Source organism: Periplaneta americana, chromosome 5, assembly GCF_040183065.1.
Source record: "Periplaneta americana isolate PAMFEO1 chromosome 5, P.americana_PAMFEO1_priV1, whole genome shotgun sequence".
Classification (NCBI taxonomy): Eukaryota; Metazoa; Arthropoda; class Insecta; order Blattodea; family Blattidae; genus Periplaneta; species Periplaneta americana.
Window position 1 is genome coordinate 146,644,771 of NC_091121.1, and position 16,218 is coordinate 146,660,988.

The 16,218-nt window shown below is 34.8% G+C and overlaps 1 non-coding gene across 1 annotated transcript; it reads left to right on the top strand.

Moving 5' to 3' along the window:
- The first annotated feature begins 1,018 nt into the window (after positions 1–1,018).
- Positions 1,019–1,090, top strand: TRNAH-GUG (transfer RNA histidin (anticodon GUG)). Its single transcript has one exon. It is a non-coding gene; the product is annotated as a tRNA-His (tRNA).
- The last annotated feature ends 15,128 nt before the right edge of the window (positions 1,091–16,218 follow it).

The following is a 16,218-nucleotide window of genomic DNA, read 5'->3' on the forward strand; positions in this document are numbered from 1 at the left end:
CCCGCAGAACTGTAGCTCCTGAGAGCGACTGCTTCACTCCCCTTCTTCCTCCACCCACCTTTTCCACCAGTGCGGTCATGACGTTTAGTTACGCTCGGCTGTCTCAACAATTATTCTCGCGGCGGCAGGTATACAATACGCTATCAAGAATTACATACCTTTAAAAAGTAAGAGAAAAATGAATGAGGGAAATAAATAAATTAAAAGACCTGTAAAATAAATTTTAAAATGTATGTGTGCATATGATGCAAGTAGGTCTATGTATATATCGTCCTATTACTAGTAAAGCCGATTAAATCCATTTTTTGTGGAAAATAAGTTAAGTACAGTCCCAGACTTGTTTTTCCGTGCTCTGTATTCTACTAAAATGAAATAAGTCCGAAATATTGCGTGCAGGTAACAAACCAATTACTTTATTTGAAGAATTTATTATGATTTTTCGTGCATTAATAAAGTTTTAATTCCTGTTTTTACAAAGCTTGTATTACTGGTCTTAACTGGTTTTACTAGTAATAGGACGATAAATAAATTGTACGTTGATAAGTGAGGGAAAGCTATACGACCGGATGTCAATGCTGTCATTCAACATTGTAACGCATTCCAGCACTAAATAAAAAAAAATATATGTATATATATATATGTATATATATATATATATATATATATATATATATATATATATATAAATAAATACGCGTACTGCAGTTTAAAGAGAACTGGAACATGGAAAAATCTAAATCCGTGAAGAATTGAGAATAAGGTTATTTTGTCACTGACAGTCTCAAGGCAAGTAGAAGGAGAAAGAAATGCCTTCGCATCATGCCAACTTGTATGAAATGTCGTTTAGTCACTCGTAATGAGTGCACCTCCGCATATAGTGTCTTGGACATTGTGCCACTGTCACACATCTGTGACACAGTGCATGAGGGTTGGCCACTAAAGAGAAACTAAGAAGAGGAACTTAAACTGAGAGGATTCAATCCGGCATCGGAACTAGAATCCGGCATCGGAACTGGAATCCGGCGTGGCTTAGTGGATAAAGCGTCAGCACGTGAAGCTGAAAACCCGGGTTCGAGTCCCGGTGCTGGAGAGACTTTTTCTCTGCTTCTCCCTTCCTTCAAACGTTATTCTAGTTCACGTATAATTTGTGTTTGATATTAAAGTAAATGTTATATTATATTAAACTACATACTTAGGTCTATTTGTGGTACCATCATGATTGTGGATCTTTTCCTTGTGCGCTTGCATCTCTTCAGCCTTAATGAAGCAAAATAGATTGGTGAAACTGTGAAGGATTTTTTATATAGAATTGGAGTTGTACCACAGTCTACTATATACAGTCGCGAAGCTTGAGGTGTTTTTTTGCAAATATCGTGATAAAGCCTTCCAAGCGGTTAGCAACTAGAAACAATAGATTGCCCATGGTCGACTTTGGACTGTGTCGTATTTCTATCGAGTGCTAGTTCGTTGCGTATTTCACATTGATGCTTGTGAAATGTTCGTTATTGGTTTTAATGAAAATGTTAATGGCTAAAATATAATAATTTGAATAATAATATGGGACAAGGAGGAGACGTTTGTAGTGCTATAAATTGTAGCAACAGTAAGAGAAAGAGGCCAGAGTTATCCTTTTTCCGATTTCCGAAAGATTCGGAAAGGTTCCTGGGTTTCCACAAGAATGCTGTGCAGAAACAAAACTCTTACTTTTATAGTTATTTGTGACTGTTAGAATACATTATATCCTTAAATTTCACAATGAAATGTTTCAGTCTAACCGAAAGGACATTAGATACCGGTTAAAGTTCTGTCACTTAGGCTGCTAAATTCCCGGAGAAATAAAGGTTAGGTCTACTTTTTTTTTCAGAGGATATATTTTTAATTGTAGCTATTAATTTTGTTATTATTTTTATGTGTTATTTTACTAAAGACGTAGAAAAATTAAGTTTGTTTTAATGGAATTTATTGATCACGTTTTATTTTCAATTCTGGTGGGATTATTATTGCTTAGGCCTACTTTTTTTTTTCAAAGGACATGTTTTTAATTATAGCTGTTAATTTTGATGTTATTTTTATTTGTTGCTTTACTAGAGACGTAGAAAAAGTCCGTTACAATAAAATTTATTGATCACGTTTTATTTCCAATTCTGGTGTGATTATTATTGCTTAACTTCACCCCACTTTGTTAACTACGTAAGCCTACACTACAAGTACCGGTACACGTAAGTTACTCCATTAATTCATATTTCCATTATTATTGTTGTAAAGGGAAATGCAAATTAATTTTTATTGGTTTCATAGTTAATTATCGCTATAATTTTGAATGAATGAAGCCATTATAGTATATTTCAGTTCGATTTGTACAAACAAAAATTATATTAACTTATTTCTTGCAGGTATATTCGAGTTTATGGTGGAATTTAATATACTTCATTAAAATAATAAATTAACTTTATGCATTTAATATTTCAATAATGGAAGGAAGGTGTTAATTTTTCCAAAAGAACACGACAACGAAAGTGTAACATATTTTGTCGTCTGCTAGGAGAGAGATCTGCGATGCTGAGGCGATAGTAGCGATCCTAGTGGTGGGGAACTGCCCATGTTTGCATTTTTACTACATATTGAGCTTCGCGACTGTATATAGTAGACTGTGGTTGTACTATACTGCTATATCGGGTGATTTAGTAAAAGCTTGAAGAAATTAAACAGAAAATAGTGAATGCTTTACTGAATATTTTGAGATGGGAAACTTCGGGTCTGTGAAGCCAGATTAAGACGATCAAGTCAATTTTGCTATAAACATACTGGTCGGAATTGTAGACTACAACAGCACCTCATTAGGCCATATCTCCTACCTGCCTGTCTGAACGGCCATATGCACTCATATACTTGCTGTTCGCGCAAAGAGTGTTGCGCACATTGTTGGAGGATATAATCTTTGCTGTCCATGAGAGGACGTGGCTGCAGCACGACAAACCACCGCCTCCCATGTCCACATTTTTTGGTCGTTCGATTGAAAAGAAGTCCTTATTTTAGTCATCCGACAGGAATGCACTTGAATTTTTGCTATGGTAGTATTTAAAAATCACTTGTTTATAAGAATAAATATGGACATGGGGCTATTTGTCAGGATTGTAGCCGCCTTTGATGCGATTAGAAATGCGCCAGAGATATTTGAAAGTATGCGGAAGAATTTCGTACGCCGATGTCGTGTTTCCGTTAACTGTTGTCGGGTACAAAATGGTAAGTTAACTCAACTTTGTATGTAATAGAAAAACCATTTTAAAATGAAGTGTAAATATGAATAATATGAAAATAATAAGAGATATAAATAACATGTTTAAGCCCATATCTCCTTAATCGGGCTTCGCAGACCCCAAGTTCCCTGTCTTAAAATTTTCGGTAGAGCATTCCCTATATCCTTTTTAATTTAATAAGGAATTGAGAGAAGTGATTGTTAAGTTAAATGAGATTATTAAGAATTAGATAGATAACTAGGAAAAGGAGGGGTAACTAGAAAAAAAACGGAAGAATACAGAGGGAAGAGACGTGATAGAAAAGTCATCAAGGCCATTTATATGTAATAACCGGATGTTTAAAAAAGCGTAAGATTATCCAAGTGAATGATGGCACTGTGTGCAGAAATGTGAAGGGCCATCAGGACCGATGTAAGCTGATGGAATAAAATAAATCACATCATATATCATATCATTTTTAATTTGTGCACTCTTTTACTGAATCACCCTGTAGATAAAATTATAAAAAACTAAAGTAAGAAACAAGACATAAATTGATTCCAAAAGAAATAAATGTGATACAGTGTACTATGCAGATGATGTGGTAGTTATGGAAATACCGAAACTAATCTACACATATGGAGAATGGAAATATAAAATGAAAATATCCATTAATATAGAGAAAATACGATCAATAAGTAAATAGTTACCGCGATTTAAGGTAGAAGACCAAAACAAAGTAATTTATTACATGATAATACTGATAAGCAGAGAGCGGAAGTTTAGTTATTATCAGGGAAAGGATTTATATGTAAATACATATTTACTTATAAAGCTAATATAATTTATATTTTGCATTATCTTTATGTTTCACAATGTGTAGGGTTGAAAAATCCCACTTTTATTTTCCATATTTTTCCATATTTTAGAGTTTAGTACATATTTTCGTTAATTTCCATATATTTTCCATATTTCATATAAAACAGTCCATATTATATTAGGTTTAACAATAAAACAAAACAAAATTCCATTAACTTTTAAAAATACATTTCAACAATAGAGATTTAAACACATGTTCAGTAATCCCTTTAACATCAGAGTTATTTGAAAATTAGCAGTCCTATCAACAATGGGAAAGTAAGTTACAAAACTGTATTAATTTAATTTAAAATTTTTAACAGACTTCAGTTGTGCAGCTCAACAGTTAAATGCCAGTCAGAGTACACATAGGTTCAGTTTTGTAAATCATACTATAAAGACGGTAAATATGCCAAAAGTACGTCATTCAGTCAATTTAAAATCAAAACTAACAAGTTACATTTCAGAATTTAAAGAAGATGGTTTATCAACTGACAATAAAATATTATTTTGTAATTTGTGTCAGTGTGCAGTATCATCTACACAAAAGTTCCTGGTGCAACAACACATTACAACTAGTAAACATCAGGCCAACAAACAACTAAATTCCAAGCAGAGACAATTGTTTTTAACACAACCAACAACATCGAATGTAAGATCTGAGTTTAACATCGACCTGTGCCGTTCTCTCATCTCTGCTGATATTCCTCTCTACAAACTAAAGAATAAGGTCTTCAGGGAATTCCTTGAAAAATATACTCAACATACAATCCCGGATGAGTCAACACTTAGGAAGACGTATGCTCCATCCATCTACGATGAGACAATACAGAAGATAAGAGATGAAATTAAAGATAGTTCAATTTGGGTTTCCATTGATGAGACTCCCGACAAAGAAGGTAGACTTGTTGGTAATGTAGTTATCGGTTTGTTAAGTGAACAATATTCTGAACGAATTCTTTTACATTGTGATGTTCTAGAAAAGTGCAATAACAAAACTATAGTTAAACTGTTCAACGAAGCTATGGGTATCCTGTGGCCAAAGGGTATTATGTACGATAATGTGTTATTCTTTATTAGCGATGCTGCCCCTTATATGGTCAAAGCTGGACAAGCATTATCTGTTGTATATCCTAAATTGACTCATTTTACTTGTGTGGCGCATGCATTTCATCGTGTGGCAGAAGTGGTCAGAGACAATTTCCCTAAAGTAGATTTGTTGATTTCATCAGTGAAAAAAGTATTTCTCAAAGCTCCCAGTAGAGTTAACGTGTTGAAAGAAATGTACCCTGAAATTCCATTGCCACCAAAGCCAATTTTAACTAGATGGGGTACATGGCTAGAAGCAGTTGAATATTATGCCGAACATATAGACTCTATTAACAATGTTCTCCTTGCATTGGACTCTGAAGATGCAGTCTCAATTGATACTGCGAAAACAGTTACCTGTGACATAAGTGTGAAGAATGACTTAGCTCACATTCAGCATACATTTTCATGCATCATAAAAACGCTCAAAAGTCTCCAAAATAGGCACCTTTCACTATCTGAAAGTTTTGAAATTATAAATAGTACTGTGGAACAACTGAATCGTGGTAGAGGTAAAGTTGCAGATGCAGTAAGAGCTAAGGTGGACACTGTACTTTCAAAAAACCCTGGATATGAAGAACTACAAAAGGTTGTTGCTGTGATGAGTGGTGAATCAACAGTGAAGATTAACTTGGACTTATCCCCAGCAGACATTGTGAAATTGAATTATGTACCAGTTACTTCTTGTGACGTCGAACGCTCTTTTAGTCAGTATAAATCTATCCTCAGAGACAATAGAAGAAGATTCACTTTTCAGCACTTGAAAGAAATGTTTGTAACCTATTGTTATGGTAACAGACAATAAAAATTGTGTTTTGTTGAAACTACATTGGAAGATAAGGTACGTCCATTATATTTTTTGTTTAGTTTGATTAAAATGTACCAATATTTAACGTACATAGTCATTTTTTTATAATTTTAAGTCCATATTTAATTCCATATTTTGGTAAAAATCCATATTTAATTCCATATTTTGGTAAAAATAACTACATATATATTTACATATTTCATATATTTTTAGTCCATATAAATCCGTTCCCTGGTTATTATGAATCATTAAAATAGGCAGGCAAAAAGGCATCATAAATAGCTAAAATAGGCAGGCAATAAAGGCATTATAAGTAGCTAAAATACGCAATAAAAGGCAGTTACAAAAACCTTGCACTAGACCCACAACCTAGCACTTTCCACGAAGGGATTTCGGCAGCAAGAAAAGCTTTACATAAGTCGAATGCAAATTGAGATTTTCGACTCGATGTTGCAATTACTGTTGGATGCAAAGAAATCTTCTTCCCACTAGCCTTGGAAAGTCCATTTTTGTATTTGGTTGTACTGATATGTTACGAAATGAAATATTTAGCTATCTACAACAACGTCGCAATGAAAACTGAAAGAAAAATAACCGTTACAAACAACGTTAGACCCGCACTTATTGTTGTGTTGTCAAATAAATACAAGCGATAATTAAAACGCTTACTGTTATATATTTTTGCACGGCAGCACTCATTGTTGCAAAGAGAATAGTTCCTGAAATAACAATAGTATACATTCGGTGACGTCACTTTCATTGTAGCGGTTATAGAAATAAATTAAAATATACCTGTGGGCAATTTTAAAAATAATAAATTAATAAATAACAGACAAATAATCAAATAAAGGCAAAAAAGGATTTATTTTGTAAATTAGGCATTTGTATTTAAAAAAAGGCAGAAAAGAGCAACATAAAACTGTGACGTTTCAGTCACAAAGGTATAATTCGTATAGATTTACTTTCAAAATGAAGATAGATTTAATACATTTAAAAAGGCATTCTGCCAAAGTTTCGATCTCTGCTGATAAGCTTTAAATAAATATAATAATTAAACATCATTTCATAGTGTTTTATAAAAGGAAAGAAAATATGACATTATCGAAACAAATAAACCATCTAGACAGCGGTGTAATACGTTTTGTCGAAACGACTAATTATTATCTGCACAAAGGAAACCCTTCATCACATAGACAACAGAGACTGTATCAGATGCCGCGAGAAAAAAGAAAATTATTATGAAAATTACAGGAATGAGAACATTAAGGGAAACAGGCCTACAAATGAGAACATCAGATAGCAATACTATATGGCAATTAGAATGTCATTAATGTTATTCACACAACTCTATAAATACGATGTGTATTATCAGCGATCGCATTCGTACAGATACAATTATTATTCAAATCACTAAATTTCCATTGCCGGCGATCTAAACTTGCTCCAACATCTACACTAGATATCATGAGGCTGGCAATCGGTCTTCAAAATCAGTCTTCTTACTTACAAGGAAATAACAGTACTGCGTACAATACAGAACTGCTGCTTCAATGGATAAATACACCACATCCTGATCTATTTCTCTAACGAATAGGTTACTTACTTACAAATGGCTTTTAAGGAATCCTGAAGTTCAATGCCGCCCTCACATAAGCCAGCCATCGGTCCCTATCCTATGCAAGATTAATCCACTCTCTATCATCATATCTCATCTCCCTAAAATCCATTTTAATATTATCCTCCCATCTAAGTCTCGGCCTCCCCAAAGGTATTTTTCCCTCCGGCCTCCCAACTAATACTCTATATGCATTTCTGGATCTGTGTGACTTGGAATTGTGGTTTTCTGATAACGTTCACAGTGACGTATATATTATGCAAATCTAGTCTTTCAGGTAAGGCTCCCTGTAAAGCAGATTTGAATAATTTCAACGGAAAAATTGTTCCGGGGCCGGGTATCGATCCCGGGACCTCTGGTTGAACGTACCAGCGCTCTTTCCAACTGAGCTACCCGGGAATTCCACACGACACCGTCTCAACTTTGCCCTTTATATCCACACAACTCGCGTGGACTGACGAAACGCCAGAGACCCACATCGAGTGCACACAAACTCTGTGTGACTTGGAATTGTGGTTTTCTGTTAACGTACACAGTGACGAATAAAGCAGATTTGAATAATTTCAAGGGAAAAATTGTTCCGGGGCCGGTTATACGTAAATTAACGTAATTATGGAAGTAAAAATATCTCTTTCATTATTATTATTATTATTTATTTATTTGTAACTTAGAAATGGATTTTAAGAAACAAGAAGGTTCATTGCCGCCCTCACATAAGCACGCCATTGGTCCACGTCCTGAGCATGTTTAATGCAGTTTCTACCATCATATCCCACCTCCCTTAAATCCATTTTAATATTATCCTCCCATCTACGTCTCGGCCTCCCCGAAGGTTTTTTTCCCCGCGGGTCTTCCAACTAACATCCTGTGTGCATTTCTGGATTCACCCTGCCCATCTCGAACGTTTGCATTTAATGTTTCTAATAATTATGTTAGGTGAAGAATATAATGCATGCAGTTGTGCGTTATGTAACTTTGTCCATTCTTCTGTAACTTCATCCCTCTTAGCCCCAAATATTTTCCTAAGCACCTTATTCTCGAACACTTTAGTCTCTGTTTCTTTCTCAAAGTGAGAGTCCAAGTTTCACAACCATACAGAACAACCGGTATATATAATAATATGCGAGTTTTATAAATTCTAATCTTCAGCCTTTTCGACAGCAGACTAGATGACAATAGCTTCTCAGCCGAATAATAACAGGCATTTCCCATATTATCTATTGTGTTTAATTTCCTCTCGAGTGTCATTTATAATTGTTATTGTTGCTCCAAGGAACTACAATTCCTTTCAATTTTCACAGGATAAATTTCCAAGTTTTATATTTCCATTTCATATTAGGTGTGTTCTCGTGAAGAGACATATTCATACACTTCTTCACAAATCTTACAGTTGTTGAAACGAAAAAGCTTATTTTGCGTATGTGTAATCACAGTTCTGTGGTGTTCACAAACTTATCAAGTTTACTCACGAAAATTAATGTAATAAGAATTAAATATTTTCAAACAAAAGTAATTATTAATAAAAGACCTCGAGGACTGAACCAATTTTAATAAATAAAGAAGTGAGACAAGGGTGTAGTGTTTCACCCCAAACTTTGTAATATGTTTATTAATACCATCATCTGGAAATGGAAAAGAAATTTTAATGAAGAAATAAAATTAAGTTTATAAATTTAAATATATTGTACACGGATGATGCAGTGATAGTGAGACAAGGATGTATTGTTTCACCCCAAACTTTGTAATATGTTTATTAATACCATCATCTGGAAATGGAAAAGAAATTTTAATGAAGAAATAAAATTAAGTTTATAAATTTAAATATATTGTACACGGATGATGCAGTGATACCTAATACAGGAAACAGAAAGAAATCTGCAGTATGCAGGTCATTGCGTAAACAAATTGTGTTCTAATTATAATTGGATACATAACAGTAGAAAGCTACTAATTGCCAAAATTAAAAAAAAAATGTGATATTTCACTAGCATGGTGCAAATTGCCAAAAACCATTACACATCAACAAGGTTAGGTCAACAGAAGATTGTAGAGTGTTATTAAGACCAACAAAAAAATGACAGTGGTGCTAAGTTACTAGAGCTCTCTCATAAAAAGGGTGCAATGTGACATTCGTTTTGATTTCTTTCCGTTGTTTATTTGTTGTATTAATAGTGAAGTTATGGCCGAAGGCATTATTGATTATATACCGTGGTGTTTTCTACAAACAGACAGATCAGCGTAGGTAAATTTTATACATCATAATACGCAGGTTATGTAGGACTATGATTCACAAAGAAACATATTGTATTACCTCTAGATGACGTAGCTGGTTTGTTTTAATGTTTACAATTCCTATTAAAACTCTAGAAAATGGGGGAATACCATTAAATGAGTACGTTTTTCTTTATTGTAAATGGCATGAAAATGCAGAATAATATGCAGTGAACTGACACCCGAGTAGAAAATAGCTTTATTATGACCAGGCTTCGAGACTTTGGACCCGATACAATAAGTTCACTGTGCTTGTACTATAGGTTGACTCGCTGCAGGTAGTGAAAGGTAGAGATGTGTTCAGGTAACAAGTTGCTATTTAGAATAGATTACGGTAATATGGGGAAACGCACACATATGGCCATTGTGAAAGTAAATATTCATTACACGATGACAATGTTAAAAGAATGTGAAAAGCATTTATTCTCCTGTCTTTTATAAGCATTCGTGTTTAATTATACACAGTGTTAATTGTGGAAATAAACATGTAGCAATTTCATTTCTTCATTTATCCTATTGGTCGTCTTTAGGAAGTGCAGTTACAGCACCGAATTGCAATGTACTACAAGATACATTTGATACATTTTCAGTGTCTCAAACGTAAATCTTTTCAGTTGTCTGCCAAACACAGTTTGTACTGTGAAAAGATGCGCTCTACGTCGCATAACTTTATAGGAGCAAAACGAAAAAACCTAACATCATTGCAGTCTCTAAGAGACAGTGCTTCATTCTCGGGTGACTGTATTTCCACTAATTTGCTGTTTATAATACACAATGCTCCATATCCGTTATTTTACATAAAATTGATTTCCACTTCTGTTTTACACGTTCAGTAACCGGTGTACTTAATGCCTCATTAATTCTCTGTGTCATTTCCTCAACTAATTTGAGGGCTTCCGACATCTCTTGCTCTGACTTTTCTAACCGTGTAATACTTTCAGACACAGTTTGTATGAAAACCAAATTATTCATCAGAACCTTCAAATCCAGAGCGGTTTCCTTTGCGTATTTGTTGGCATTCATTCTACAGTACACTGTACGCTTTACCACTATAATCTGTTCGTCGTTTTGCAGATTTCCCACTGAACTGCTCTATTGGGTCCGAAGTCTCGAAGCCTAATTATGACCAATATTATACAACGCTATCAACATTTCTGTTGGGCCTCTTTACTGTCATACAAGTACAACGACGTCAACATAGAACCTATGATAATCATGATGAAAGTCGGCGATATTAAGCTCCAAGTGGTGAGGGTGATTTGCTTCCTGTCTGCAAAATCACTTCACCGAAAATATTCGCAAAAATAAACAGATCTATGAATAATAAATGGAAATGTTTATTGGACTTAATACTTTTAATAAAATGTGAAGTTTGTTTGTCTCTTAGTGTGTTAAACGTTGATGAAGATTGGTGAAAATTTGTCGTAACTACTAACAATTGAAGGGGTTAGTAGAATAAGGGGGTATCCACATTTTGGTAAAAAAAAATGAACTAAATCCATATTATGAAAGCTGAGTCCATCTACTGTTAGTTTAATGTGCTATTTAAGTAAGAGAAAGCCCCATTTTAAAATAAATATGAACATATGACAAGGCTTTGTAAGTTGTATGAGAATTCTGAATGGAATAAGGAGGTCTCCCACAGTTCTTTGAAACTTGGTTCTGAATGGCAAGCTGTTTACCTAACTGACCAATGGGAGAACTACTTTGATATAATAAGTTTCCAAGCAGCATGGCGGATGTTGACCGTACTAATGTTTTTGTAAGTGACGAAATAGTGAAAATAAGACAAATAATAGCAAAAAGAGGAAAAGAAATCCATAAAATGGAAAGAAACAGCAGAAAGAAGGCGCGAAACAATGGAAAAGAATATATTACACGCACAGACAAAGTAATGTCTGCTAAAGTGTTCACTAACATACAACAGGGAAAGAAAAGCCACCAAATACAGAGTGTTAAGAAGTGTCCAGTATTTTAGGAGCTGATAGTATGCATCAAAATAAGAAAATAATGTCTAAAAATGGGTCCTACAACACATACTTTCTGAGATCTGAACACTTGTTCATAATAGATGCTCAATGTGACGTTCATTCATGGCAATGCATTTCTCTGTCCTACAATACAGCAGACTACCAGAAAATCATACCGTAGTTGACACCTTTGGCACGGAATAATGATATGTCGCAAGAATACTGAAAACCAAAGCCTGGTTGCGGATATGAACGGGGTTCAGCAGAGATGCTGTTGTGCATTTTTGTAATCAAAATGTGTGGGCTGATGAAAATCCCCATGCAGTTGAAGAAACGAGGCATTAGCACCGATTTACAATCAACGAATGGGCAGGCGTTCTTGGTTAAAGATTAATAGGGCCATACGTGCAACCACAGAGACTTTTAGGACTTACTTATTAACTTATTGCCAGCCTTGCTGGAGAATGTGTCATGTCAGCAGGACTACAGATGTGGTTCATACACGATGGCGCACCAACACATTTTCTCCGCAAAGTGCGTGAACACCTGACGTTGACATTTCAGGACCACTGCAATGGTCGGGGAAGCCCCACACCTTGGCCTGCTCGTTCCCCAAACCTAAATCCCCTAGACTTTTGGTTATGGGGACACAGATGTGGTTCATACACGATGGCGCACCAGCACATTTTCTCCGTAAAGTGTGTGAACACCTGACATTGGCATTTCAGGACCACTGCAAAGGTCGGGGAAGCCCCACACCTTGGCCTGCTCGTTCCCCAAACCTAAATCCCCTGGACTTTTGGTTATGGGGACACATGAAGGAACCAGGTCAATTTCAAGAGTGCGTGATTCCTTACGCCAAAGGGCAGAGGAATGCATTGCCATGAATGGATGTCAGATTAAGCACCTCCTATGAAGAAGTGTTCAGATCTCTGAAAGTAGGCTATGTGTTGTAGGACCCATATTTATTAGACATTATTTACTTCTTTTGATGCATACTAGCACCTCCTAAAATATTGGATATTTTTAAGCCCTGTATAGCAGGCACAGTTATGGAACCAAAGAACCCCAATGGAATGCCCATCAAAGCTCTTAGCGTCCTGACATATCGTCCATATTAAAGTTCATACCTCCAATTCATCACAACTTTTATTTAAATTTGAAATCGGATAATGGATGTGAAGTAGAGAACAATGATCATAACCCATTACCTCCTGATCTAGTTGCCTCATAAGTGGTGCCTTGTTGGTATCACTAATGAAGTTGAGACCTGTCTTCAGACAGTTGACTCAACAAACAAACAAATGAATCTTATTTAAGTATCTTTTGATTAATGTCTTTGAAAGATTGTTTCTTTCTTTGTTGTAAAAAATAGTACATAAGTAAAATTTTTCTATAATAATAATAATCAAGACATTATGCTCTACATTGGCAGAAAGTTAGTGCAATACCTAACATATTACCCAAAAGACTTTGTGATTCTTATTATTTTCCTTAAGTTACAGAGAATCTAAGAAAATGATAAATATCTCAAAAACATACTTTTGAGGGATACCCCCTTCTTCCACTGAGCCCTTCAATTCGATTGAAAAGAATGTATACTTAAAATTGTTGAAGAGCGAAAGTTATTTATTAATAAAATACTTTTCATAAATTTTCCACTTTGCACGTTTCTACTTTCGATTGTCCAATTTTAAAAATCGCCAAATAAAATAAAGGCATTGGACTACGGATCTCCCGAATGCGAGTCTCAAACGTTACAGTCTTACACACTTTGCTCGGAAAATATATATGTATTGATTTAATTGAGAAAATGCCAGTTGGTTATAGAAATTTCACCAATAAACTTGTAGATCTATTATTTAAGGGACTGTAACAATTGTATTTGTAACAAAAACATTTGAGAAGCAAAAATTTAAAACTCAATATTATTACCAAAGCTCGGAACTTGGGGACTTGTGTGTCGTGCGCTTGAGTAAGGTTACAGGTACAACGTACACAAAGCTCAAGCTGCAAGTGCTCAGGGACAGTCTTATATACTAAGAAAGTGTTCACATCGGATGGCAAGAAGACGAACGAAGAAACTGTGTCACGTCGAAGCCAATGACATTAAGAGAATTACAGGTAAATGGTCTGTCTGAGGAATGAGAAAATACGTGTTATTTGAATGGGTGTTATGGAAGTTTAAAAATACATTTCTTAAATTTTAGGTACAGTATTTCGTGGAGGAATTCTGAGGAGATACATTATTTTCTTCTAATGCAGAGTTTATATTTTGTAAGTTGTGCCACACATAAACTAGAGCTGGAAACGGGCATTCATTGAAAGACATTGCAGTCCTTTAAATTGATGGAAAATTTGTCCATAGCCATGGATCAAGTCGTAGAGGGACCTTCCCTAGTAGTGACACACTAATTGAAAACTATTTGCGAGAAAAATTTAGGATATACTTATCTTTCTCAGATAAAAGATCTGCTGAAAATCGAACAGGAAACAGTGACAGTGAGAATATTCAATATTTCAAACCATTTTCCAAATTTGAAATTTTTTAAAATTGAAACTTTTAAAAAAGAAATTTGTAAAATTATCCATGATATATAATAGTAACAAATGTACTTTTTTACCTTTTATTTCTATCGACTATATTCATGTTTTTATTGAATATCACTGGCTTCTGTCGGATTGTCAATGTATATTTAATGTGTATTTTTCTCTCGTTTTCTCTTTCTTCTTTATTCTTGCTCTTGTGTTGTATTTATTGGTTTGAATTAAGTTACTTACTGTATTTAGTAAACTGTCCTTGTAAATTTTATGTTATATTATTCACTAAGACCACACCGTACACGAGCCTGGCTCTTACGGTAGTGGCTAGAAACATATTTTATTTTATAAAAGCAATTTGTACTCACTAGGTAGCTAATTAAAATAAATTAAAAAAAAATTAAGTTTGCTCCCGTCACTTCGTGTGACGTGGAAATAAGTTCCCTTCGTTTCAAATCAAGTTTAACTAACAGACAAAGAAGTTATGGGATAGAAAATCTTCTAATGTATGCAGTGGCGTATACTGGTTAAAGGGTTTGGGCTACCGCTGACCCTATTATTACACAAAATATATCTAACAATTACTTTAATTTTAATTACTATGGTAAAACTAATAATACAAAATTATTACATTATGTTATATTATAAACTTTTTCTTTTGTAATTTCCTTGGGCTACCGCCGGTAGCCCCGGTAGCCCGCAAAATACGCCCCTGAATGTATGTAGTCATACACTGTAATAAAATATACAGAGCATAACTGTAAATTTGATGTATTTTGCATGTTTGTTTATATATATGCTATAACATTACGTGTTTCAACCTACCATAATATTATCATTATGTTGTTCCAGCCAGGAACCACTTTTATAGCAGACCTTACAGTACCTCTGTGCTGGAAGCGGGAGTTTGTTGACATTGAAGTCTGGTCGCTTAGCCACGTTCAAAGACACAAGTCCCCAAGTTCCGAGTTTTGATTATTACCTTCATGTCAGTTGCCTCTAACGATATGCTAATATTCCGCGACATCATCATCGGCTGTACGGAATTGTTACGTGATGATATAAATTTTTGCCGTGCAACATGGTAGCATTCGCGTCATTACTGAGAACCAGTACAGAATACAGTGGTGCTATTCATGAGCAGAGCCACAGTAGTACAAAACAGGTCAGTCATCCATCTAGCGAAGTGATAAGATGTCATTGCGCTCGCTATAGTATCCCCCGCCAGTCTCTATTCCGAGCTTGGTTAGGCAATGCAACTGTTGCCAGGTAGCACGCGGAAGAACCTAAACTCTTTCGTGGGTTGTTTCTCATACATCCCTGCCTTAGCGGATTACAATCAAAGCACTTATAAGATATTTTTACCTTATTTTACTATTAGTATTAGGTCTATTTTCTTCTTCTTCTTCTTATTCTTATTATTATTATTATTATTATTATTATTATTATTATTATTATTATTATTACCTGTTTGAGCTTTTTCCGAGGTTTTCCCCAACCGTAAGGTAAATGCCAGGTAATCTATGGCGATTCCTCGGTCTCATCTCGCCAAATATCATCTCGCTTTCACCAATCTCATCGACGCTAAATAACCTCGTAGTTGATACGGCGTCGTTAAATAACGAACTAAAAATTATTATTATTATTATTATTATTATTGTTATTGTTGTTATTATTATTATTATTATTAAATAATGCATATTTCTTACTCTAGTTTGGTTCAAGGAAGCACCATATGATCACAGTCTACTATATACAGTCGCAAAGCTCAATACGTAGTAAATATGCAAACATTAGATAGTTGCTCACTACTAGGATCGCTAATATCGC